Raw genomic sequence first — 25,575 nt, forward strand, 5'->3', positions numbered from 1 at the left:
AACGGCCAAATCGGTGAACTACGTACACGCGCGTTAGATGCCATCTAATCGATAGCATACGTAATTTAGAAACTTTAGAATTACCATTCTTAGAATGTATGAGAATATTTTATCACAAAGTTTCTGTACTTATAAATATCGCGACTCGATAAGTCAGCAGAGGGTGTGCGCCTAATAGCGTATATTACGGAACTGTTCAAAGTGAACGTGTTAGACGTCAAAATTGTCTCCTTTTAGATTAGATAATCGTTTGCAGAATTATTTCGGAACAAATGTGGACAAGGAAACAACATTGTAGATCTTGGCTATTTCGAAATGATAACAAGGTAACACAATAACGCTAATCTTTAACTAGATTCGGAAATTCTTTTTCATTGTAATGTATCGAACAAACTGAATGTTACTAAGATTTTCATATTAACCCCTTGGACTATAATAACGAGTTAGAGTCGTGGTGAAGATTTTATGCAAGCTCTACTGAATATGAATATTATTGATTTCTTTTACGTTGTGGTAAAAATAAATTCTTCTGTTATCAAAGTATAGAAACGAAGGCAAGTAACGACAATATAGGGAAAAACATTTGTCTGATCCTATTAGCAAAATTATTAAGTACGAATAAGTGCTAATCGTCACAGCATGAAAAGAGCGATAGCGCAAGGGGTTAAATTTATATTCTTTATGGTTTTTCAGTTTCTCTTTTCATAATATTTATATTAATATTAAAATATATAAGGATAACACTGATTTTTTACCAGTTCACAAGAGCCATATTTTAAAATATAAAACAATAAATTTTAACTCTATAGTTTTAGCGATCGAATCACTTTTGTGAGAATTTCTCGGGGTTGATTCTCGTTGCTTCCGCGCGATGATAAAATAAGCCTGACTTCATAGGAATTTTTGGGGGATGATTTTAGGCAAGTTTCAGAGAGTCGACGATTCAACCAGTTTTCGCAACCGGGCAATTGCGACACTTCCGGAAACGCGTGCAGAATGTAGTCGCAGTCGAGTCTACCGATTCCATGCCCGCCGTTTCATTCGCAGTTCGCCGTGATTTATAAAGTCGGAAATTCTACGCCGGTGCAGTGGGGCATTGGTAAATGAGATATCACCACGCGCTGATGAATGGTGAATATATTCATGCGTATCTGGTAATTAATTATTCTCCAACCGCATTCCGGTGTCTTGGTATTTTTTTCTTCTTGTCTGGTTACAAGCCAGTCCGGGGAGGAAAGTAAAGCTTGAGAGATCATAACAACTTATTCGATCGTAATAGAGAAGAATGGAAACGAGTGGTTGGTTCGAAATGAACCAAGACAGACGTGTTCGCGTTCGTATTGCGGAATCCGTGTGATCAGGAACGATGTCCAAATCGGAGAATGATTTTCCCATTCACTCGTGCCGATCGCATTTTTGTTCCAGCACGCAGAGCAAAACTTTGAGCGTATGAATTATTCAATTTTCTATTGCAATCACCGCGAAAGATTTGCACACGCGCCTTATGAAAATAGAATTCGCAATTAATATACTATTGCGCGAGTTGTCATTTTTCAAACTAATGCCGATGCCAGTTACTTAATAACTGAAAATCGTTGATACTACATTCTCAATAAACATTAGCATGCGCAATTATCGTTCCGTTCAACCATTCTCATTATTGCTGCCATAATTCAATCATTTTTTGTATGCCTGCGGCGGAACTTTGTTATGACACGAACCGATACATGTGCGCGTGTTGTTTCCTTATTTCTAAAACAGAGGGAAGTTATCTTGTGTCATAAAAAAAAAAGTGCCAATTTTACAGAACCGAGGAATTTGTATCGTTGCGTATTCGATTAAAATTTTCGAAACTACCGGTCTCCCCTACGCAATCATTAAACTACGCAGACATATTCGAACGTAATTATTCTAACGAGTTTACAAAATATCTCCCGGGTGAAATACTTAAACGTTGGCGAGTTATTCCAACAAAAAGATAAATACAGCTAGACGAATTTATGAGAAATAAAAGTATTCTCTGCCAATTTCAATTTTATTTCATCTCTTAATAATTCTTAGAAAGTTAACAGATAATACAACGATATATTAATATTCTTCTGGTCAATCTATTGTTTTATATTTCGTTCATTTATCTTTGTAATAAATTCATCAAACGATAACGATTAGCCCCAGGAAATGAAATACAAAACTGGTGCATGATGTCACCTGAATGAAGTTTGCATAGGATATAGTAATGACAAACAAGTATTTCATTGAAATGTATATGATCCGATTAAACAAGCATCTCGTTTAAATGTAGTCATTGTCGGTACTTAGATCACGTAAGTCGAAGTTAATTCAACCGAACCGGTATGAATGGCAATGAAACTATAAATTACATATGCGAACGTATTGTTCTGCCACGTCTGTATACTACCCTTTCCGTCTCATCTAAACAGGATCTTACTCTACTTGATCCAACGATTTCACCATAAATATATTATTTTTATTAGAAATACAATCTTCTGTTAGCTCAACCGAGCAATTAGTTTCGTTCTTTTTAAATATAAGTTGTACTTAAATTTTAGATCGCATAAATTTGATGTAAATTAATCAAGTACTATAAAGCTACTTTAAATGGAATATTGTAGTATCTATTAGGTTGGAAACTATGAAACGGGCGTCGCAGCTGAAAACAGATTAAACAAAAACGCCTGTTTCATAGTTTCCAATCTAATACATTGTTCTTCTCGTAATTAGAAACTTAAAAATTGCAAGGGAAAGCCTCTATATAATTGCTATTAATTATCTAATCGGCGATTTATGAAACTAGTTATACAGATATCAAATTACAACACTCTGTGAAAGTTAATTCAACAATATTGAAATTACAGAATATAACGAGATAAATGTAGATTTAAGGTACATTGAAATCTCATTTGAGGATCACTCAGAGAATGTTACCAAAAAATATTTGGCATAAATGGAACCAAGAATGGGTACATTTATACACGATCTCGGAAGAAGTACATTCTCCGTCTACCACGCGGTATATTTAACAAGAAGGAAACAAATTGTACTATCTATCAGTGCGTACTCTCTAAAACAGATAAACCTCTTTGTATGAACTGTAACGTCGAGCTTACAGTTAAGCATATTCTAATTGGCTGCCCGTCGCACAACAATCTCAGAAAAAAAAAATAAAAATGCTCAGTACCATAAAACGTATTTGGACAACTATAAAGAAACAGCAAAAGTTGTATCATACGTAGAAGAAACCAAATTCTTTTGCGAAATTATACAGTAACTTAGAGAATCTAGATTAAGAAGCTAATGTATTAATTTAGGCAAAAACTATTGCATATATTTTATTTACTCGTAACCCTTTAAATTGTTATTATATATAATATTATATGCATTAAATAACAAAAAGAAAAGAAACTGTGAGACAAAAGTACGAATCGAAATTATTGTTGCAACTGTAAACAATCCTTTTGTGAACTAAACGAACACGTTTCCTTCGTTCTAATTTCCAGGAAATCAACTTGTTACCAAAATCGATCCCGTAACTGCAAAATCGTTGGAAACAAGAAACGATTCCAAGGTTCCTTTTACTTACTTCTAATTGTTCTAATCTGCCACGACAGCGAGCCGATCGTCAGGTCTTCCTGTGTTTCGCGGTGTCGTCGTTCGCACTTTGGTAACGCGCTAAAATCGTTAATATCATAGAGCCAGCACGTACTCGGCACTGGCGCGGTAAAATTTCTTCCAAGCTGTCACTTCTTCCAGCAAATGTATCAACACGATCGCATTTTCGTGGTCGGCGAACTGTTTGCAGACGACGGTCAAGGAAACCAGCGCGGGGAGGACAAGAACAAGCGTCGCTTCAGAGGATGTACCGACCAAACTCTCAGCCGTTTTCTTCTGAATCGAAGATCAACTGACAGGCTCTTCGAGAACGTAGCGATCATCCGTCGAAGCAAAAATATATTCTCGGTCGCTTCGGATAGCAATCTCTGAACTTCGATGCGACTGACTTTGAACACTCGAAATCCCGCGGAAACGTATCAATGATAATCCTCGTGGAGATCGACGGCTGTAAACAACGTTGAAGTACAGTCACTCGGTGATGGGAACACCAGCTTCTTTGCAATTGATTTTGCAAGAAATCTCGCAGCAGATTTAGCAACAGTTTTTGCAATTGGAAGACTGAACTATCGAAAAGAACAGGACCTCGCGAAGCATACGATTCTAAGATCGTCAAATTGTACAGCACAGTTTTGGTTCCTCCGGATCTCCGACGAATTTCGAGCTGTTAGCTTCCTGTGCCAAGGGAGCCCCCGTTCAATTGCCGTCGACACGAGTTTCGGATAATATTTGTAGCCGATGATATCGTTGGTTCGAAGACGATTGCTTACGGTCGCACTGATTCCAGTTCTCTGATCCGACGTCCGTGATTCTCGTTGCAATCGTTCCGGTATACGTTTCAAGTCAACATTTAATAGCTTGATCCGCGAGAGACGGTGCGTGGAAATGAAATGAGTGTCGGAGAGCATTGAAGCGCTAAAAGCTACCTGCCACCTCCCACTAACTATCATGGTGGATGCCTGTCGAGTAGAAACGTTACCGTGCGTTTCCTAGTCGATCGAGTGACATGCTGATGACAACCGTGAAGGGGGATGTCCTCGTTAGTTGCCTTTAAGGACGCGTGATTCTTTCGGACCTTTAAGATACGAGCGAACCAATTCGATTATTTTTCAGGACAATCGATTAATGCTTTATCTTGGAAATTATTTCAATTGATTTTTCGCGGTTTGAACAGAACGAGACAAATTTAGAGCACCAACGAAAGTGCTGATTTGATCAGATTCCAACTTTTACGTTATTTCTGTACTGTTTTAGCGCTTCATTAAATGGACCGTTTATTTTGAAAGTGGAGTAAGTCCATTTTCTCTTGTTTCGAGAAAATTAAAGGCTAACATATTTGTTAAATAAAATATTTAGGCAAATTATATGAAGTCTGGCAATGTTTCTACTGTTTTATCAATATGTAATTTGATTATATAAATTTGTTTTATTCATATTTTACTAAACTGATGTATACTTACGGGCGGCAAATGGACTTGCAACACTTTCAAAATTAGACAATTGTAAATATCGTTTAATTTCAATTTTGAAAAATCAAATATCACTTGAAATATGCTTTATATTAATCCAATTTTCTTTACAGATAATGACACGACATAAAATCGAAGTAGTATTTTTAATTTTGGACGCTAATTACATTGTGAAAATTACAAGATATTGATAGTATTTACATATGCTCTGCATGTGGCAGTGTTTCGATATATGCGTGATGTACCGGAGTATATGAGGTAATAAATGCTTGATGTCTTCATATTTTTCATAAGTAATAGGCCTGGGATCTTGGTACAAAGGCGCCAGGCCGATTTTTTTTTAATTTTAGCGGTCTTCCAGGACGTGTAGGTAACTTTATAATTTTAAATTTTTTGTCCTTCATCGATGTTTTATATAAAATATATAGTGTATGGTGCACTTTTGAGAAACCTCATCCAATATATTTGCAACCAATTTACCTGCTCTCCCATTAGTGTTTTTTCTCATCTGTTTTTTAATCGCATTTTAAAGATTTTTTTATTGAAACGAAATGCTCTCGTTCCATTTCATGTAATATGACACGTAATATAAAACAAATGTAAAATAACAGGTTACTAATCGGCAACCATCTGCTAAGCCTCCTACCTCTGTCAATTTGGACTTGCACCACTTTCATAATCGATGATTATGCAATTTCATTTACCGACCAATTTTAAATTGTACAAAACAAAGGAATCTTTTAAGAAATTAAACACGGACTAAATATACATAAAAAATTTACATTAAATTAAAGATGAATTACGTGATATATCATTTTTTTTTCTAAAATGGACTTATACAACTTTCAAAATAAACGGTCCAAATAATAATAATTTCACAAAATTAAAGTATTTTATCTTATGAAATTACTGCTGAAATCATTCATCTTTATTAACTTGTACGTGAGATCGATTTTTTCTTTTTTTTTTTAAATTAAATTAGACAGTAAAACGTGTTGGAAAATATGTACATGAACAATCTCAATTTTTATCATTGAAAAAACATTGAGAACGGCAACATTGGATATAGAAACACTCCTTTCATTTCGAGAGCACCTTTTTGACTGTTCAACGAATCAGTTCAAATAATGTCAGCGAAAGATAGAACAAAAAACTAGAACTACGAAATTATTTATGACGCGATCTTACAAAGTAGCCACCGAATCAGCAGTGAGTTGTTTCTTCGCTTGTTCAAATAAAGTAGCATACAAATATTTGAAAGTAGTGGTCGTCGCGATAAGATAACGTTTCATTTGAATTACAAGCGTACAAACGGTGTAATTAAACATTCGGAACCGTAATTGGGCAATAAAAAGGAAACTTCGATTCATATCGTTCACATTTCCAGAGATATGATTTACATTATACGATTTAAGTTTCGTTATTTACATTTCATGATTTCCTTTTCGTTATTCACATTTCATGATTTCCTTCTCCTAATTTACTTGTTTGTAATTTGCTTTTCGGAATCGATTCTATTCGATTCTCCATTACGCGTTTATAGATTCCTATAAAAGTATTTTATATTTTTCATTTGCTTCGAAAGAAATGTTTCATTGAATAGCATCTGCGACAATAACACGTCCCGTAATAATAACGTCGCCAATAATATTTACAGCAAATGACAGTCTCTACGTGATCGTTCAATATTTCTTGTTCTTTTCGTAAAGAAATTGTAGAAATCGACCGCGAAACGAATTATATTTCCCGCTGAAATAATTGAGTGAGAAACGTCGTGTTACAAATGACGATAAAAGAACGTGACAGTTTTTCGAGGTGCTTCGCCGTGGTACAATTTGGATTTCCTATTGACGATTAAGGGGAACGATTAAATGTTTACTAGACGAAGACAGCATAAGAAATCGCGACAGTCCTTCGTGCACAGATGGAATGAGCCTTGCCCCAGTGACGCCGAGGTCGACATATATGTTTCCATTTTTCATATTACCTTACTCGAGAAATCTGTTTCACCGCGACGCGATTTGTGGCGCCACGAATCGCGTCCACTCTTGCTTCTCTTCGAAATTAGTGAATTGAACATTGCGACGCCCTCTAATTATTCTACCGGCGGTTATCATGAAAACACGAAAACATTTCACACAAATGCTAATTGCTTTTGTTCTTTCTATTTCTTTGCGGTGACATCTTGACTAACAGTCAAAAAAGGACATAGAAGTAAACATTGACAGAACGTAACATTAATTTGACACTAGCATAAATTTGATTTCGACGCCATATATTTAAATAAATATACAGTGGAAGAAAACAATTTTTTATGGTATATTAAAGTACATAAACGTCAAAATACAACAAACTTTCGATTTAGTATAAAATTTTATAATTATATACGACGACTTATTAAGTTAAGTTCAAAAGTTATAAGAATACATACTTTTAAAGTTTTTATTACTAGTTTTATTATTATCCGCTATTTATTTACTGTTCGCTTTATGTATTTTTTTCGTTGCAACTTGTATGACCGATTTCACGTTATGAGACTGAACAATCGTGTATAAAATGCTTGTGAATACAATTTGTAATCTCAATTCGTTAATGCATCTTAAGAAATTTTTAAAATTAGAATACATTGACGTCATATGGCAAAAATCGATAAAAAATGCAATATAATATTACAAATTTCTTCAGATGCATTAACGTGCAAAAGTTGCAACAAGTGAAATACATTTTATAAATAAATCATAAACTCGTGTACTGTATAGAGATATAAAACGACATCGATAGTATATAAACAATAATTAAAATAACTTCAAACTTCTTGAAATATATTGTTAAACAATATGTGTATAAAACTAATAATAACAATTTAACAAAAAAATTTGTAAGTCGACTGAATACTTACGCGGCGTGAAAATTCGATGTTTCTTTATATTTCTTCTATGTTTATTGTATTTTGATATTTATATACTCTAACATACGGTAAAGGATCTTTTCCTTTCAATGTACATTTATTTAAATATATGGCATAGAAGTCCAATTTATGCTAGTGTTCGAATACTTTTGGAAGTAAGTGTATTCTATTTTTTCTCACCATTTTACTCGCAGACACTTCTTTTAGAGAAATATATTTCGCTATTAAAATATGTTGTGTCAAATGAGATTCAGTGAACTAAATGTCAACTAAAATCGCCTTGCATCTGATTAGAATTTATTTGAAATTTGTATGCTTTGCCGTGATATAAATTTTAACAGTTCAACGCATTGAATTAAGAAAGCAATGTTTAGACTATAGTCCATTTGCTATACAATATACTTTAGAGCCAAGAAGTCGCTTTTGGATATTCGAAAAATAGATTTTAACCCCTTGCCGTGCCATTTTCTTTACAATTACTATGATTAGTATTTCTTCGATCACAGTAATTTCTTAGAAGAAAAAAGAATTTTATATTTATTGCGCACTTACATCTACTCGAATGTTTAAATATTGGTGAGAGGAGAATAAAATTTGATTCCTGCTTAAAGGAGCAGATGAAATTTTATAACTAACAGCTTATTGTTATAAATTTTCATCCTGAGCCTGACTCGTTAAAATACGGCAAGGGGTTAAAAACCATGGTTTTCGTTAGAAAATTCTTGCAACAATTAATAGTTGCGGACGTGGAAGCGATCAGAACATAGAAATTATCACGCTGCGCTTATTTAACGACCTTGAGAAGGTTTTTCGATGCTGTCGCTTTATGAAAAACGTCGGGAAAACCTGCGCGACAAATCACCGTGATAGAATAAACATGCTCCAGTCCATGGAAAGGTACCGTTAGAATAAAAAAGAAATAAGTATGCTGTTAAGTAACAATCTAAAACTTGCTTCTCAATTTCTATATTACGTTATTTATTATATATATTTCTCCTATGTTACGTTATGTATATTACGTTGTTATTCCTATATTACGTTGAATTGATAGACACGTGACAAGAAATTATTCAATTTCGTTAGGGTCGTGTGTCGATGTCTGTCGGCCAGTAAAGAGACTTTAAGCCTAATTTCGCGCGCAAAGAGCGAAAAAAGAGGCTGGTCGCATAACTTGTTTACGTAGACGTTGTTTCAATCCCAAGGATTTATTTTATGGCGCTGGAATCGATGATTCACGTTACAAAGAAAAAGTCACAATTTAATATCTTTTTTCATGTAACTGACCTTACGATTTTTTTTATCACAGAACTGTAAACGTATAGTCACGCTATTGTGCAAAAAAACACACACACACAGCTACAAATGTTTGGGCAAGTTAGGATAAGACGACAGATCGTCTTAGCATGTATCAAATTGCATTATTTTGTTACAAAGCAGAAATCGAATGCCTGTCGAATTTGTTTCCATGGCTTTCCTTCTTCGTTTCAATTAATTGCATAAACATAAGTTGTTTGAAATTATAAATCACGCGATTTTTAAGCAGGCGGCTGCCGACACATATTTAAGGAAACAAAGCCGTTAAACGTATCCCTATAAAATCATCTTTTCAATCTGATGATGAATAAATAAATTACCGATAAATTAAAAAATCTGAGTTCGTTTTGAATGTCAAAACTATCGGTGAAACCGTAAGGGGTATCGTAGCTTAATAAATAAAAAAAAGATTAAAAAATTTGGGACCAAGTAGAAATTTTGCGAAGTACGATAATAAACGTATTGTTGTCGAGGAATGAGAGAGGTCGAAAGAGAATTTCACGGTGAAAAACGTAAGATCGTTTGCGAAGGATCAGAAACACTTTGGCGGAAGTTGATAGAAATAGCGTGGATATCCCAATGTTGCGTACGAAAACAGTTCGGAATCTCTCCCTTCCGCGATTCCAGTAATCGCACGCTCGTAATCATCCGAACGAATTATCCCCGGCTGATTGTAACCCCGCCGTAACACGTGTTCATTGTCGAGATCTTTAAAAGTGGTTCGAACCGGTTGCGTTCCGAGAATAATACAATGCTCTAGATCTTTCCGATGTCCCCGCGCCGCGATCCTGGATCTTTAATTACATGAAATTCGCGCGGTCTGCTTGCCGGATACGCGGAAGAAAAGCGCCGTCCGCGGACGTTCGAAAATATTTCGAAAACAACAGTTTCGAACTTATTATTAGTAGCGAATAAAAGACGGGGACGACAAGTAGTAACGAGAAGAATTGATTAAAAATTCGTACTTTTCCCAAAAACGTTGACAATAGTTTATAACAATTTCTGTGAAAATCGGTGCTCTGATATTTTTCAGATTGATGGTCCAAGAATGGAAAATCGGACACTATTGACATTAACGTTAACCCTTAACACTCGAGTGGCGCCTCTGAGGCACCACTGAACATCGTTATATCATTTCCAAAATAATTTTGACAATATTAAAGATCCTACTGTTTAAAAAAGATTGTTAAAATCGTAACAATTTTACGATTCACTAAACTCTATTTCATATTCATAAATTGTACTAAGTTATATCAAATGGAAATGCAGCTGGTTAAAATAGCTATTTTAGATTTGGGCTTAAAATGGCTTCGATTACGAAGGGTTAACTTTAACTTACTTTTATGAATATCAATAATTCTTCGACATTTGGCTACAATTAATGTAATCGGTATATGAATATAACAATCTCAATGTCAACATTTTGAACACATTTGAACGCTTTAAACTGAAATATTTCAAAACTACGTAATATATGTGGATAACTATATCACATGTATTTGCACAAACTGTCGCTTGAACATACAGATGCAACTCTTATTTGTCGATTTTTGGTACTCAGTGTTGATTTCTTACGTGGCCTTCCTGCTCTTAATTGAAGAAGTTCCATCTGTCTTCAAACTGTTCCAGCACCTATTTCTACATCATTGTTTAAATTGATTTCAGCTGTGATATCAATTACAGAACAAAAACGGTCCTTCGCATCCAAGCAAACGATATACGCGACTATCCATGCTGTCAGTCGTTTTTCGTAGCCTGCCGCTTTTCAGTCGATCGGATCACAGATCAGTCTTTAACTATTCATACCACGCCTGCTTCCAAGCCGTTTCTAAATTGTTAACAATAGTTGCTAGCCCGGCAAACGTCTCCTTTCGGACACGCAGTTTTCAACCCCTGATTCAGGCGTAACCGGTGAATGATAGACGAAAGATAGTTCGTCCGACACTGAACCGCGTCGTAAATTCTCTTCCCCAAATATTGGACTTACGTCACTCGATAACTGTGCGGGTCAAATGACGCGGAATGAATTGCTAAATTTCACGTTGAGTGACTTTAACCACTTCTATTGCGATGTAGTAGAAAACACTCGCGCGTTCGAAACTTCGGTTTATTAAGGTCCGCCTGTGTATGACGAGGATGAATTCGAATCGTCAAACTGTGCTTCATCTTGATTTATGGCGACCTGTCATCCGTCCACGAGCGATCCCGCCCCTCTTCCTTGTGTTCAACCGTACCGGCGAAGAATTTTGCTTTTCCCAGCTTCGACGGGACGCGAAAATCACGGGTTTTCAAACGAATGTTCAGGTCGAACGGAATTCTGCTTCCCCGGTCTCGTCGCTGGACCGAGATTTCACGTTTGGATGGGAAATGATAACGGGAAGCAGAAAATAGTAAAAACATCAGAATATCGGAACACGGGGGGGGGGGGGGGGGCACCTTATTTCGATGTAATAATCATTTAATTACTTAATCGTTTAACGCTAAAACTACCGAGCTTTAAACGTAACCAACGTTATCATAATGTCTGAAACATTTGGAATGGAACATTTTTATTTTACATAAAGATCCACCGTCTGTTTATCACTGTTACGTCAGCGTTATCCTTACGAGTAGCAAATTGTCTCCGATACTCTTATCTAATAAATTTCATCGTTTATCGCGCAAACAGTGTGAATTAGAATGCTGTGAATTTCGTTGAATGACACAATGATCTATTGAGTAAGTACGAGTCAACGACGTTAAACATTCTCCAAACGATTGATGTCTAATTGGTTTCGGTATATTGTTAGCGTATATTGATGGTTCACTGCGTGATCGCCTAAGCGCGATTGTAAATTCGATAAGTGTGCCAGCACTTATTTACAGAGAGCAGCGGATACCATTTTGTAGGCTGGCTTGCAACTTTTACCTTACCGACGGGGATAAATAGAGATAACGACGGCTATATGGCGGACACACGAATATATATAATTGTCAAATTTTAATCGGTTTTCTGGCCGGATTTATTTACGCTTTTATATATTTTTAAATTTAAAGAAAAAAAATGTACTTAACGTATCATTGTCTACTATAGCAAGAGAGAATTATAATTTTTAACTATTTATCATCAAAATTGGTTACAATTTATACTTGTTAGAGTTTGAAATGTTTTCATATATTTTCAATAGTTTCTTTCGAAAATCAAACGACTTCTAATATTAAGGTATTCAATCAATAAACTACAAATTTCTATGCGAACTCGCGCTTTTATTCTATCGCAAGTGCGATCAAAATCTCAGCGATATTGTTACTTATTCCAAACCTTCGAAGACTTTTTCATTTTATACATTAACATTCACGAAAATGTTCTGGACATTTCGCTATCGAGGTCAATGAAAAATGATTCTACACGTTGTCCAAAGTAGAAGAGAAGCCCCGACGAACCTCAAGACATTTCCTATTCCGCTGAGAGTTTTAGATAATTGTTTGCGCCGTAAGTCGCGCAAAACCCTCAGTCTATTAATAAATCTTACTACATCGTATTCAAGTTGATTAGTACAGAATCTTCGTAAATTGATTTCATTTGCCTTCGACTCTACATCTGTGTATTGGACCAATATATTCGGACAAATTGCAAGCCTGCGATGGCCGTGATCCCCTTGTCGCGTTGCTGGATTATTGCTGCGAGTAAACGGGATTATGAATCAAAAATAAGCAGATAGATCAGGAAATCAGTGTGAGAACAAACAAAGAAGTGCAAAGAAATCGCAGATTTCGCGCTACGCAATACTTATCTACATTCCGATCCCCTCGAGGCTAGAAGCTAAGTGTCTATATTGTTACTGTATTGTTTATACTACTTTACTATTTATTTATTTATTTTATTGTAAATGTGGCGGCCGCAAAAAATCGGCGAAATTGTAATTACCCCCGGGGCATTCTATCTATCAATATTAGTAATATTACGTTAATATTAATTTCGCTAATCCTCGCCTCGATTCTACATTAATCGAGCACTCTCGCTTAAATTTTACAAACATAACCGACCTATCGTGTCCATAGAAATTATGCAACAAACTCAGCTCTGTGCCACGGAAGGTAACCCCGCTCCAGAACTCAGACATTCTTTACAATATGTTTTTCCTGCATATTTTTCCTCGAATAAGAAATTCGAGCATACTTTGGATCCACTATATTACCATAGAAAGTTCTGGATTATTAGTACGAACGTACAAAAGGAAATCAAACTTGGTCGGTTGGAAGTTTCAATCAAACGAGATATCTAATTGAAAATAAGCAATTTCATTTCAACAAATGCGACGTTTATGTAATTTGTATAAACCTAATACAAGTTCTGGATCATATAGAAGGGTTAATGAGGAACGCTACTCTAAAAATTGCATGAAATTACAGCAAGTTTTATCGTCGCTAATCGAGTGCGAAGGGTCAGCATCAGCGAAACGTTGAAAGAAGTAGGTCTTCGCAAGCCGTTTGTGAAAGACACAGAAATATAAACGGAATAAGAGAGAAAAAGAAAGAGAAAGAGAAAGAGAGAGAGAGAGAGAGAGAGAAAGAGAAAAAGCAAAAAAATCGTGCGTGTGACTTACGGAGTGCGGTTTGCCAAGTCTCGGAGAAGTTGCCCGAATTGGGAAACAACCGAGCGGCGATGGGTGAGCAGAAACCTTATATAGGGGAGGCCACGAGCCACTAATCACCCCCACTCCGTTCGGCAAGAGCCAATGCAAGCCTGGAGTCGAGGCAACGAGACAAGGAAGAATCGTCGTCGTAGAGAAGTGACAGAGCCTCGGCATCGTGGTTCCTCCGGCTCCGAGCGTCTTCGGGACACTTCCGGTTTCACGGCTGCCGTCCGAGGAACACGAGGGAGGACACGTGTCTCTTCGGTATAAACACAGAGAATAAACGCGAGTACTCGCGGCCCGTTGCGTAATTAACGAGGCCGATAGGCTCGCACGAGAGAAAACGATACAGTCGAAGTCGGACCGACCGCCGCGACACGCCGATACGATTAGGATTTTCGTGGGCCGGCCGGCTCGATTATCGTCACAATTAATTTTGAAAACCGTACCGAGGGGGGAGGAGACGCCACGAATTCCACGGTGCCATCGCTGACTGTCTTGCGATCGTAAATCTAGACAAACGAACGGACTGATTTATTGTTTCGCCGCTGAACTTGCGCGAGCGTCGACGTTGCGACGTTACTCGCTCCTTGCCGCTCTTTCGAATACGATCTTGTTTTTTTCTTTTTGTTTAACTATGATCTACTACACCGTACCATTTCTCGTAAATATTCGCTCGGTAGTAAAAGTCTGCGTACACCTTCCAACAATTAATCTCCACCGGTGACTTTTTTAGTTTTCGTTCATGGGTCGACGTCACTCTATTTGAAAATTAAGATTATTGTTCGGAAGAAATTTATCTAGATTGTCTTCTAGTCGTAAACGTTGACAAGATAATCTATTAACGAATACTTCGATTGCTTTTTAAGACAGTGTTTCCGGACAGTGAGAGAAAAGTCACTTTGAAGTGGCAGGTCTCATAATCGTCAATCAGATGGCGCAATCAACATTAACACAAACGAAGTAAATAGAAAAACGAATAACGTGAAGACGACAGACCTATTTATAAAACGCGACACCATGATTCGAAACGGAGACTGTACTACCATCATCGCCAAGATGCAATATTTGTCTTCGCAAGACTCGAAAGCACGTAATTACCAAAAAAATCAACCGACAACGTCCCAAAACCAAAACACCGCGCGTCACTGCTATCAAACACAAGGGAGAAAGATATACTCGATTTCATTTTTCATTGCCGTCGTGTTGTGAAATTGTTGAACCACTCGTTCGCAGATTGCAAAATTTTATTTCAGTTTAATTTACAGTTTGCAATTCGAAGAAAAATCTATGCAAAATTCTGTGCTTCACTTGAAAAGTATGCGATTCGCGGGATAAACGCACCTAAGTGTAAAATTAAATATTTTATATTTCGCATGAAATGTTAAGCTGCAGATGAATTTCTCACAATATAATCAGCTCCGTTTGTACGAGTACAGAGTCCGATAATATGCGAGACACTCGCAAACGCCCAAAAGCGATTATGAAATATTTATTTCGGCTTGCGCGACCGCGGGAACAGTTGGATAAACATCGATCTTCCATGGCAGCGAATTGATGAATCACCGAGTTAATTGAGGAGGTTCCGGCCGAAATGTAAACGAAAATACTAACTAATTGCCGCGGCGACGGCAGCCACGTAGAGTCCACGGAATTGTAAGAGATTTCTGAGGATTTGATAATGGAACGATTGTTTGCGATAAGTCTTAAGGGGTGTTAACCAGCGCCAAAGTGGAACCAGATTTTCGCTGTTGTGCAATTTCGTGACTAACAGGGAAATTCCGCAAAATAGTGGCTATCAATTTGGTATTTGCCCCTGTTCGTTTGTCTTGTGTTCTTTTACAATCGTTCCTGCAACGATAAATGTACTGCAAATATCTGCATAAGGTGTTAAGGATTGCCTCCATTATTGTCACCGCGATATCCGAAATAAAACGCGGGTTTTTTAACCCTGATCCTAACAAGTTGAATTCTCCATGCAAGTATCTCGACCAATCGATTGTATTTCTTATGAATACGATTTTCATAGGGCTACTTATTTTAGCGTACGCTCGAAACTGGCATTGATCAAAAGTTTTCAGTTTAAGAAAGTTACAAAGAGATTATAGAAAGATATATGTCATAGCTAAAAATGAAATTTTCGTTGCTCAACACCAGTCAAAACGACTAGTTTCTCATTTTTTCCATTCATAATTCCTGATGTCATATAAATGTCTCTACGGGAAGTTTTACAATTCAATCGTATATTATAATAGAAGCCTTACGAAATTCAAAATAAATCCAATCTTGTAATTATTGTAAATTAATATACATTACTTGCATTTAAAGCTCGGTGTGCTATCAAGTCTGTGAGATACCTAACTAGCATATTCTCTGCAAGAAGTAGAAACAGTAAGCCATGAACAGACGCGTCAACCAATACTATTTGAAATCAATGAATATCCAAACTCGAAATTCTTAAGAAAATATTTTACAATATTTTATTATCTTCCATCGTTCCACTTTTGTGTATTGAAAATTATATAACGTGCGAACGAAATATTTAAATAAATTAAAATTGGGGAAACGTTAATTCTGAATTCGCTATTATTTGAACGACAAAATTATATATTTTTTGAAAATTATTTTGCAACTACTACAAAATTGTAAACGTAACATTTTACGATAGAGCTGTCGCTCTTTGCAAATTTCACTTTGAAGTTCTCGAATGTGAAGTTTAACACGTTCCGTGCCAAGCCATTTTTGCCTGACTCGACGTTCAGGCCATTTGATATTTTGACTAAAGATTGACATATTAAATGTAATTATTAATTATTGTATATATAACGAATAAATAAACTTATGTGTTTTGTTCTATACTGCATTTTGTATAATGCATCATTTTTTTGGTTGAAATATATTTTACAGAATTACATTTGTCACAAAATATATGTTTTCACCGCATTAAATAAATATGACTGCGTGTATCACCGGTAGTACACGTGGCCTGAAGATCAAGTTTAACGTGTACCACCGGTGGTACACATGGCACGGAACGTGTTAAATAACTGTTCGAGCAAACGATGTTCAAAAGTCAATTCGAAAACAGCATCTAACCATCAAATTTCGCACGTCTACTCGCGAAAACTTTCTTTAATTCTCGATCACCGTTTTGGGGAGATCAAGACTCTTCTCTATTTGTTATGAAAGTACAAGAAGCACGCTCGCTGTTCCACTGGCTCACGCACGAGTGTGTTCAATTATTATCGGGATCATTGTACTAATCGTTCTACAACTATTTGCGAGCGTTAAATAGATCTAACAATCGTCTTTCTGTACTTTCCTCCTGTTTCCTCAAACTGTTTCCTCATTTCTATACTTTCCCCCTGTTTCTTTGAACTATTTCCTCAATTCGTGGTGCATTGTGTACACGTGGTTTCAATGCTGGCATGGTAACTACATGATCGTGCAAATTTCAATCATTGTAAGTGATTTCACCGATTGCAGGAATATTAATTTGTACTGCGATTTACTTTGCAGCTACTCTGATTACTCTGACTTCCTTGTGCTTAACGATTTGCTCAAAAAATAACTAAAACGAGACCAAATTTTTGTTTCTCGCACGTCTCCGTTTACTTTCTTCGAATCAAATTTTCGTTCGTTGCACATATGATTATCCTGAAACATATAAAATTCGACATTTCCCTTGTATTCTGTAGCCTCGACAACACAACATATAACGAAACGTTCTTGTGTAACGTGAAGCGCTGTCCGGTGTCGCATAAATTCAGTCTAAACTCTGAAAGTGTAACGAGCGTTCGCGCAAACATTTAATCAGAAATTTCGTGATCAGTTTTACGTGAGTACCGTTCGCAGCGAGTGCTTATAAATAAATTCAGCCGGATGACATGCTGCCACATGATTCCTCACGTTCAACGAAGTTTGATAACGTCGCCGTTGATTAGAAAACCAAAGACCATAGTCCGAGAAAATATTTGCGAACGCTCGCCGATCGATCCACTATTTTGAACGACTTTGTTTTACTTCCCTACGTGTATTGAGAAAGTAATTTAACGCTAAACTGACGGAGTCGAACAAAATTACTTTATAAATTTAGTACCTTTTAAAGTAAAAATATACGAAGATTCTTTGATAGGGAACGACTAGCCCTTAACCCTTATCACTCGAAAGCCAACTGTAACTGTAAATCCAAGATCATTTTCTCGATTTTCAGTATTCCTATTTTATACGACAAAGTGCATTTTATGTACACTCTCGTACACTCTCAACAACTTGTTCAATTTAAACATTTATCACGTAAAGCTGGTCCTGTAACGTGATATAACTATTTTAGTGGTGCCTCGGAATCGTCACTCGAGTTCAAAGGGTTAATCTACGTATGCATTATAATTGAGATAGGTGTAAACAAGTACAGTCTTTCTCGTCCCTTCCCCATCATTCTGTAACGGAACATCATCAAATAAGCTATTAGTAAACTTCCTCCACACTATCAAAAACAGAATTAGAGCGATTGACGCTTGAATTAGCTCAACCGGTCTTTGACAGGATTTGGAATGCAGTAGGTGCAGTCAATGATTTTCCATTCCCAACTCGGCTTTCCTTTATCAAACTTCCACGACAATGGCAAACCCATTAATTACGATATTATCGCGAAAAAGTAAACGTTCCTTATTATATAGAAGCCATTTGCTGGGGAGAACTGGGAAAGGCATCGCGTTGAGCAAAACAAAGGCAAATAGAGGCAATCATCTCGCGACGAGACAATCGATTACATGATAGTCGTATATTATTGCGTATATTAATGCTGAGCACTGGAGACAATGCAGTCGCGCTTCTCATCATGGCGCGCGTATCTCGACGCGTCTGGATACACGCTATATTTAATTTGTTCGCGAGAACCTCGATAACGATACTATGCACTGCGAAAAAAGGATGTCGAGATCGATTTCTTTGCACCTTCCAAAAGCGTCTTCGTTGCGTGAAAGTAAATAATAAGCACGATTATTATTCGACTTATTCAAATGAAAATGAAACTATATTTTTATTTCGTTGCTGATATATTAACTCGAAATGTTAACTTTAGAAGAGGAGGCGGATAGCAAAGATTAGCTAACGAAGCGGTCAAAGAAAACGTTTGCGAAGATATTTCGAAAGCCTCGAGGGGTTGCGCTAGGTCAGGAGATCAAGAGGAACGATATTTCAGAATTTTGTTCTCAAACACTCGGCGACCAAATTTGCATTGCTTACACATATTTATTAATTATAAAACTATGACTGATTCGGTGACCCTACCAGAAGAAGACCTGTTGAAACTTTGAAAGCTGAAACATCTCTGGAACAGTGGGCAATGTTTTCCGTGACTCTCACATACAGATTAAAGATCCCCTTTTGCAATAGCCCTTCCTTTTAACGCTTCTATCGGACAAGAAATGTACTGTCCATTTTACAACAATTTAAGGTGAACCGTGAGCATTTTATACCACCGAACTTGTCTCGACGCCGTAAATCGGCTTAAAAATGTCGTTATTATTAAACGGGACACCCCGTTCTTAAAAGCCACTGCAAACCCATTGTTTCTAATCGCGAATTTTTCGCTCATCGATTGACTCGATAATTCCGTTTCGATTTATGATCCTTGCATTGTCTCGAAGATATTCAAATGGTAGAGGGACACGCGAACGCGACCGATCGCGCGTATGTCCGAATACATACGCATGAAAGTAATGCGAATCGCGCGCGCGTGTACCATGTGTGTTCGCTATATGCATAGCGTTACACGGCTTATACGTAGTGAGTCATCGAGCGTTACTGACGTCACCAACATGCTTGGGGGGACAATCAACCGGCGAGCAGCATAAAAATCTTGCGGATCACGCGTCACATAGTGCACGGTTGCACCGTGCGTGGGTGGAAGCTGAATGAAACTCGGATACGTATCGTTTCGGCGAAACCGAACAAGCTCGAAGGGTTGTTGCGTCACGGAGCTTCCGTATAAATATCGAAAACCTAATCGTGAACATCGCGTCCGATTATGCGCTTTTCTCGGTGACCGATATCCAGTCCTCGTTTTGTAAGTAGGAAGAAAAATATTCCGACGTCAAGCGCGAGAAGCAGAAGATAAGTATAAATGTAATTATTCCATCAGTTGTTCGAACAAGTTAGAAATATATGTATATATCACATCATTATTGTACAGATTTTTATTTCTGTATCATTTTGAAATTTTTGTTTACACCGTTAGGACGACGGGGGTTCTTGCAATTAAGTTAATACTCAAGATCTGGTTTGCTTAGATTAATTTGTAAAATTGGTAGACTCAGTTTGAAATTTAAGAAATCGGTTATATATTGGTAAAATTCTAGAGAAATTAATATTTGCGAACCAGGCCAATGTTTGCCCGTTGTCGAATTAACAATTTTATGTTTCTTGAAATCATTTGAAAAATCCCTTCGCGCCGATTTATTAAACATCAAATCATGTAATGAAAAAAATCGTTTACCTATGAATTTATCTATTAACGATAGAAATATGATTTAGGAATATTGCTAATGAGTACACTATTTGGTTTGTATAGGCTAGCTATAACCACTGATGGAAGTAAATTTTCGAAGAAATTAAACTCTGGATATCAGTAACAGTACTAATATTTCATTTTTAGGTCACAGAAGACTGTTCGGTTTTGTGCTGCTCTTTGCCGATACCCGCGTACACGGATCCGGTTTCACAAGAAAATTTTAAATAGATCAGTAGTATGCCAACGATAAATCTGTCCGTCAATGAATCTAAAGGCACACAAGCGACGGCCGTCATATTGTAAATCACGAACTCAGTGCGCTAGATCTATGCACTATTTTTGCTTCAATGTAACTGTGTAAGTACGTCACGGTAACATTTGAATTTATTCTTTGCGTGCATCGATGGGATTTCGAAATGATGATTGCGAAACACCGTCATCTTTCACATTTTCTCTCCACGGATCGCCGGAAGGAAAGTGAATGAAACAAAACGTCGAATGTCAGTTACATTGAAATACACTTGTCATGGGAGTTATTAATGTTACTAAACATTAACATACTCGCAACCTTATTTCATGCACATTAAATATCACCATCCGACGTAGAAATATGTAAATTGTTACTTAAATTTCGTAGTTCCTTCGAGAACAACACCGACGCCTTTACGTACTACGTTTTCAATGGATAAAGAGAACATGAGTTTGCCTGGTCATAATTCGCCAGTTCTACTTCTTTTAAATACTATTGCACGCGAATTCAATTGTGTGAAAATCGTCATACGACAGAATCGAATTCGTTCGAAAGAAATCATTTAACTTAGCAATTCTTTGTCAATTGTATTTTCGTATCTTTAACATTTACAAGTGAAAATGTTGTACTGATGCTGCTACCAAAATAGTTATTTTTTCTCTGGTTAACATATGTTACGGTAGAATCGTCGGAAGAATTATTCGGTCGATACCGATTACTACGGAGCAAATGTTTAAATAGGAATTCACATGGACAGCCATAATCTAGTAATAAAATTTCAGCTCGCTAAATAAACGTTACTCGTATGCAGTGTGCAACACCGAAGCGAACAAGTATCAAAAAGTACTACTTTAAACACGATTACATCCACCGTGAGTGTTCGTACGTGTCACGAACGGTCGGTATGATCTATTTCCGGTCGAAATCATACTAGGCTTATTAGCGTACTCTGTAAGCTGATTTGACGACGAAATCGTTTTATCTGCTGCGCCCTGTTGAACATTTACACCAGTTGAGAAGCAAATCCGCCGCCCTCGTCTAATGGCTTATTAATTTCGTGCTAATAGTATAAACGATCATGGCAGTAACACAGATGATGCCGACAAATGATCTAACTGTATATTCTATAACAAACTTGACGCAATTATTTTTATTAAACCGAACATTTTGACTTTAACGTTCTTCAATGATTATTGCCAATACAGCAACGAAACAATTAATTATTGTGAATTAGAGAAGTGACCATGATTTAACGCTAAATTAGGGACAACATTTCTTTTTTGTATTCGTTTCGACTTATTGTGCAGGATCGTTAAAATTTAGTCATCTTTGATCATTCTTAGATTGAGAAAAATATAAATTATTTGAGATTTGTCTGATTTCTTCATAGTAACATAAAGCCTATGGCTTTTAATTATGGGGCATTGTTCATTTAATGCGTCCCTCTCATTTGACCTAATTTTTCATTACACTTCCATGTAACCGGGATTATTCAACAATGGCGGCTACGACATTGTGCGTTAGCTCGTCAATCGTATCTGGATTATCGGTGTAGACTTTTCAAAAGTCTGTATGGAAAAAAAATTAGTGTTCCAAGTATTTCAATCTAAAAATGTAACGCCCTGTTCGGTTAATTCCTAATTTTTCTGCATATGAAAATAGTCTGTAAATTTTCAATATTTAAATACCGAACGGAACAAAAGCATTCATGCATTCTAGAAAATCAAAAACTATGAATCAATTTATCGCTTGTTATCGCGCACACCAGTTGCAATAGTAATCAACATTATAAATGCAAATTCTCGGTAATTCACCTAGCTGACCATCATGCAATCGTCGAGTAGAAAGAGTATAGTTAGCACCATCCAAGATAGGAATTTGGTAGCAATAACTCTTTAAAGAATCGATACGAATCGTGTTTAGGCTATACACATATGAAATCCGTCGAAAAACATGCAGCCATCTTTATAAACACTTGCAATTATAAAAAAGGAAGTTGCACTAAAAACGACTGCGTCGCATAACAAGTATGTAACGTACAATTACAAACTTCATATCATATCCGACGATAACTGGAGAATATGAAAATGACAATAAATTTCTAAAATATAATATACAATTAAACATTATCTCAAGATATATATAACTTAAATATATTTTGTGTGATAGAAGTGCTCGATTTTTGCAATATTGATTATGAAATAATTTTTATTCGAAAAAACGAATTGAAATAGTTGAACTAAAACTAGGGAAAAATAAACACAGGGAAGATAATGAAGGCGTCTGTATTTAAAATTGGTTAATGAACATGGCAATGAAATAATGTAATGTAATTAATGTCACGTATTATCGTATAAAAATTAAAACGAAAACACTAAAAACTCTGCGAATCTGCCGCAGAAGCATATGAAGGAAGTTCCATAAAACATGATGCACTAAAAATCATTGAATGAAAATTGTTCACGGTAATTTGTGAAAATATAAAAGGCTGCCTATCAAAAGACGTATTAAAAAATTAATTATTTTTTTGTATGAAACTAGGAGATAAATGATTAGAAAATAGTTGAAAATAGCAGAGATAACGGTTTCTTTTATCGTTAAAATAATATTAAGATATAGAGCAAGTCCTTTCTCAAACCGGCAGCAGTAATAGGTTTATTAGAGCCACAAGACTGTCTAACAGAGCTTGTTCAAGCTTATGATTTAGCAAATAAAGACCTGCTTAATGTCGTACATTTCCTAATAAACCAGTATTTCTCATAATTCGGAATTCCTACGCACACATTAACAGATCAAGGTCGTAATTTCATGAGCATCCCATTTAACGTGTTATTAGAAAGACTACAGTTAGAACCCGTAGTTTCCTCAAGCTTTTAACCCCAAAGCGACAGTCCGCTAAACTAATGTCGTGCAAAACTTAAAGAACACTTCGGAAATTAAAACAAATTAAACACGATTAAAGATTGCTCAAGGACCGACGTTTGTACGGAGCTTTCCTTCGCAAGAGTTTCCGGATGTCATTCTCGTTACCTTGCCACCACCCCGTTCATTACGAAACCATCGTTCACCAATTAAACAGATCTGAGCTACACCTAGCCAAATCTAACAAACCAGGACCACTAAAAGTCCTCAACACCTTCAACAAGATGTATTATTATTATTAATACACGCTGTTTTAATAGTAAAATTTGTAAATCAACTCCATTCAGACCTAAAGATTTTCCTAAACCTGCAAAAAATGTCCAAGACTAGGAACGATCCCAATTATTGAGGTCTAGAAACACTGATCGAGGTCGCCAAGTGAATCAGAAAAAAGCGAGTCTCGTTTGACTTCCTGCCAACCTGATTCTCCAAATATTACAACAAGTATATGCTCACCTAATCATAATATCTCGCCCCGAGACGATCCCGAACCAGCAGAGGTTCATTCAGCGGAAACCGCACGCTACCTTCTGATCCAACACTTCCGGTCGACACTTTGCTGTTCTGTCCTCCGTTTCTCTGTTCCTTCCCTTAACAGGGAGTGCTATACGACTCGGCGTAGCGTCGATAGCGGGATAACTAAATCACTACGAGGGGGTCAGTTCGCGGCGAGTACGTCTGTCAATCTGTTAGTACCACAGCCATCTCAGGGACGTCGCACGGGACCGCGAAATCAAGCCAACCCGGCCTCATCCCACTCCTCCACTCCCCAGACACTAGAAAAAAAGGTGTAGCAGAGACGCAAAGGGGGATAATCGACCACCATTGACAGCTTCACGGAAGTAATAAAACTCACGGTTAAGGATAACTATCAACAAGGGGATGTCGTCGCTTGTTCTCCAATTCTTCATCAGGAATTCGAGACTATTATAATATCGGTTTCAGTTCTTCGAACGGTTCTGAGCAGACTGCGAAGCTCTACGCGAAAATTATCTATACTACCTGTACGAACGGTCACGGAAGTCAAACTTCTACGGATGCTTTTACTTTTCCGTGTTTTATTCATTTAGGTTTGTCAGAAAACTATTGAATTCGTAATCTCTGACGAACGATTTCCATACGGATTTTTGGGCAAAATATTTGTCAAGTTGATTACAAGATAGAGAAGCGAGATATGTTCTCTCATTCAATCATCTGAATGGAATGAAGATAATACAGTGAGATTCTCAAGTTCTTGTAATTTCTTCATCACTTCATCTTTCGCTTATGTATTTCAGTTATGCATAAAATCCGCAATGCAAATATGAAGAACTGAATTCGAGAACTACTGTAATATGTTATCATTATGATTTCTATTTTGGGTTCTGGAAACATTATTTTTTCCACTCCTACAACGATTGCAGTGTGGGCTCCGTCAATCCATCAATGTTTTCAATCTCCACCGCAATTAGACTCGCATACTATCAGGGAAACATCAGCGACCTAAAGATATTGATAATTCTGAACATTTACTCATAATTCTTAAGTTCTCTGATTCTGGGTTCTCTAATAATCATTTAGGATCGTTGGTCACTTGTTTGTTGATGCCGATTAGTTTTTGACCCACGTTTCGAGTGTAGCAGCAACGAAGAGGCATCCCATTTCCGCCAGCTTATCTCGGTCATAACATAAACAAATATAGCATAGAGAGTTCCAATTGCTTTATCGGCCAATGCTCCGTCACTCCAAACTAATTATTTATTTTTGAAATATCAATTATGACATTTATTCTATGGTATCCATCAATGTTTCGTTTCTTTAGTTTATCCATTCTTGTGTGCTTTCTTCTTTTAATCTCTACATTGATCTCCATAATTACTAAAAAATAGTTTAAAAAAAAAATAGTATTAAAAAGTTATACGTATCACAAAACTTTTCGAAAATAATAAAAACTATTAGATAGAGAATATTAA

The 25,575-nt window shown here is 36.6% G+C and overlaps 1 protein-coding gene across 4 annotated transcripts in view; it reads right to left on the minus strand.

The window, feature by feature from the left end:
* Window positions 1–24,319, minus strand: part of LOC144471054 (synaptic vesicle glycoprotein 2B) — a 40,237-nt gene extending 15,918 nt beyond the window's left edge. Inside the window, exons 1-2 of one of the 4 annotated variants that reach the window (XM_078182749.1) lie at window positions 24,080–24,319; window positions 3,602–4,078 (exon numbers count right to left, since the gene is read on the minus strand). The gene's annotated coding sequence lies outside the window, so the exon portion shown is untranslated. Of the gene's footprint in view, window positions 1–3,601; window positions 4,516–13,907; window positions 14,005–24,079 lie in introns of those variants that run through there. The other 3 variants (XM_078182747.1, XM_078182746.1, XM_078182745.1) reach the window with 3 other exon arrangements.
* Between the last annotated feature and the right edge of the window lie 1,256 nt (window positions 24,320–25,575).

The sequence above is a fragment of the Augochlora pura genome, chromosome 6 (genome assembly GCF_028453695.1).
Source record: "Augochlora pura isolate Apur16 chromosome 6, APUR_v2.2.1, whole genome shotgun sequence".
In the NCBI taxonomy this organism is placed as follows: Eukaryota; Metazoa; Arthropoda; class Insecta; order Hymenoptera; family Halictidae; genus Augochlora; species Augochlora pura.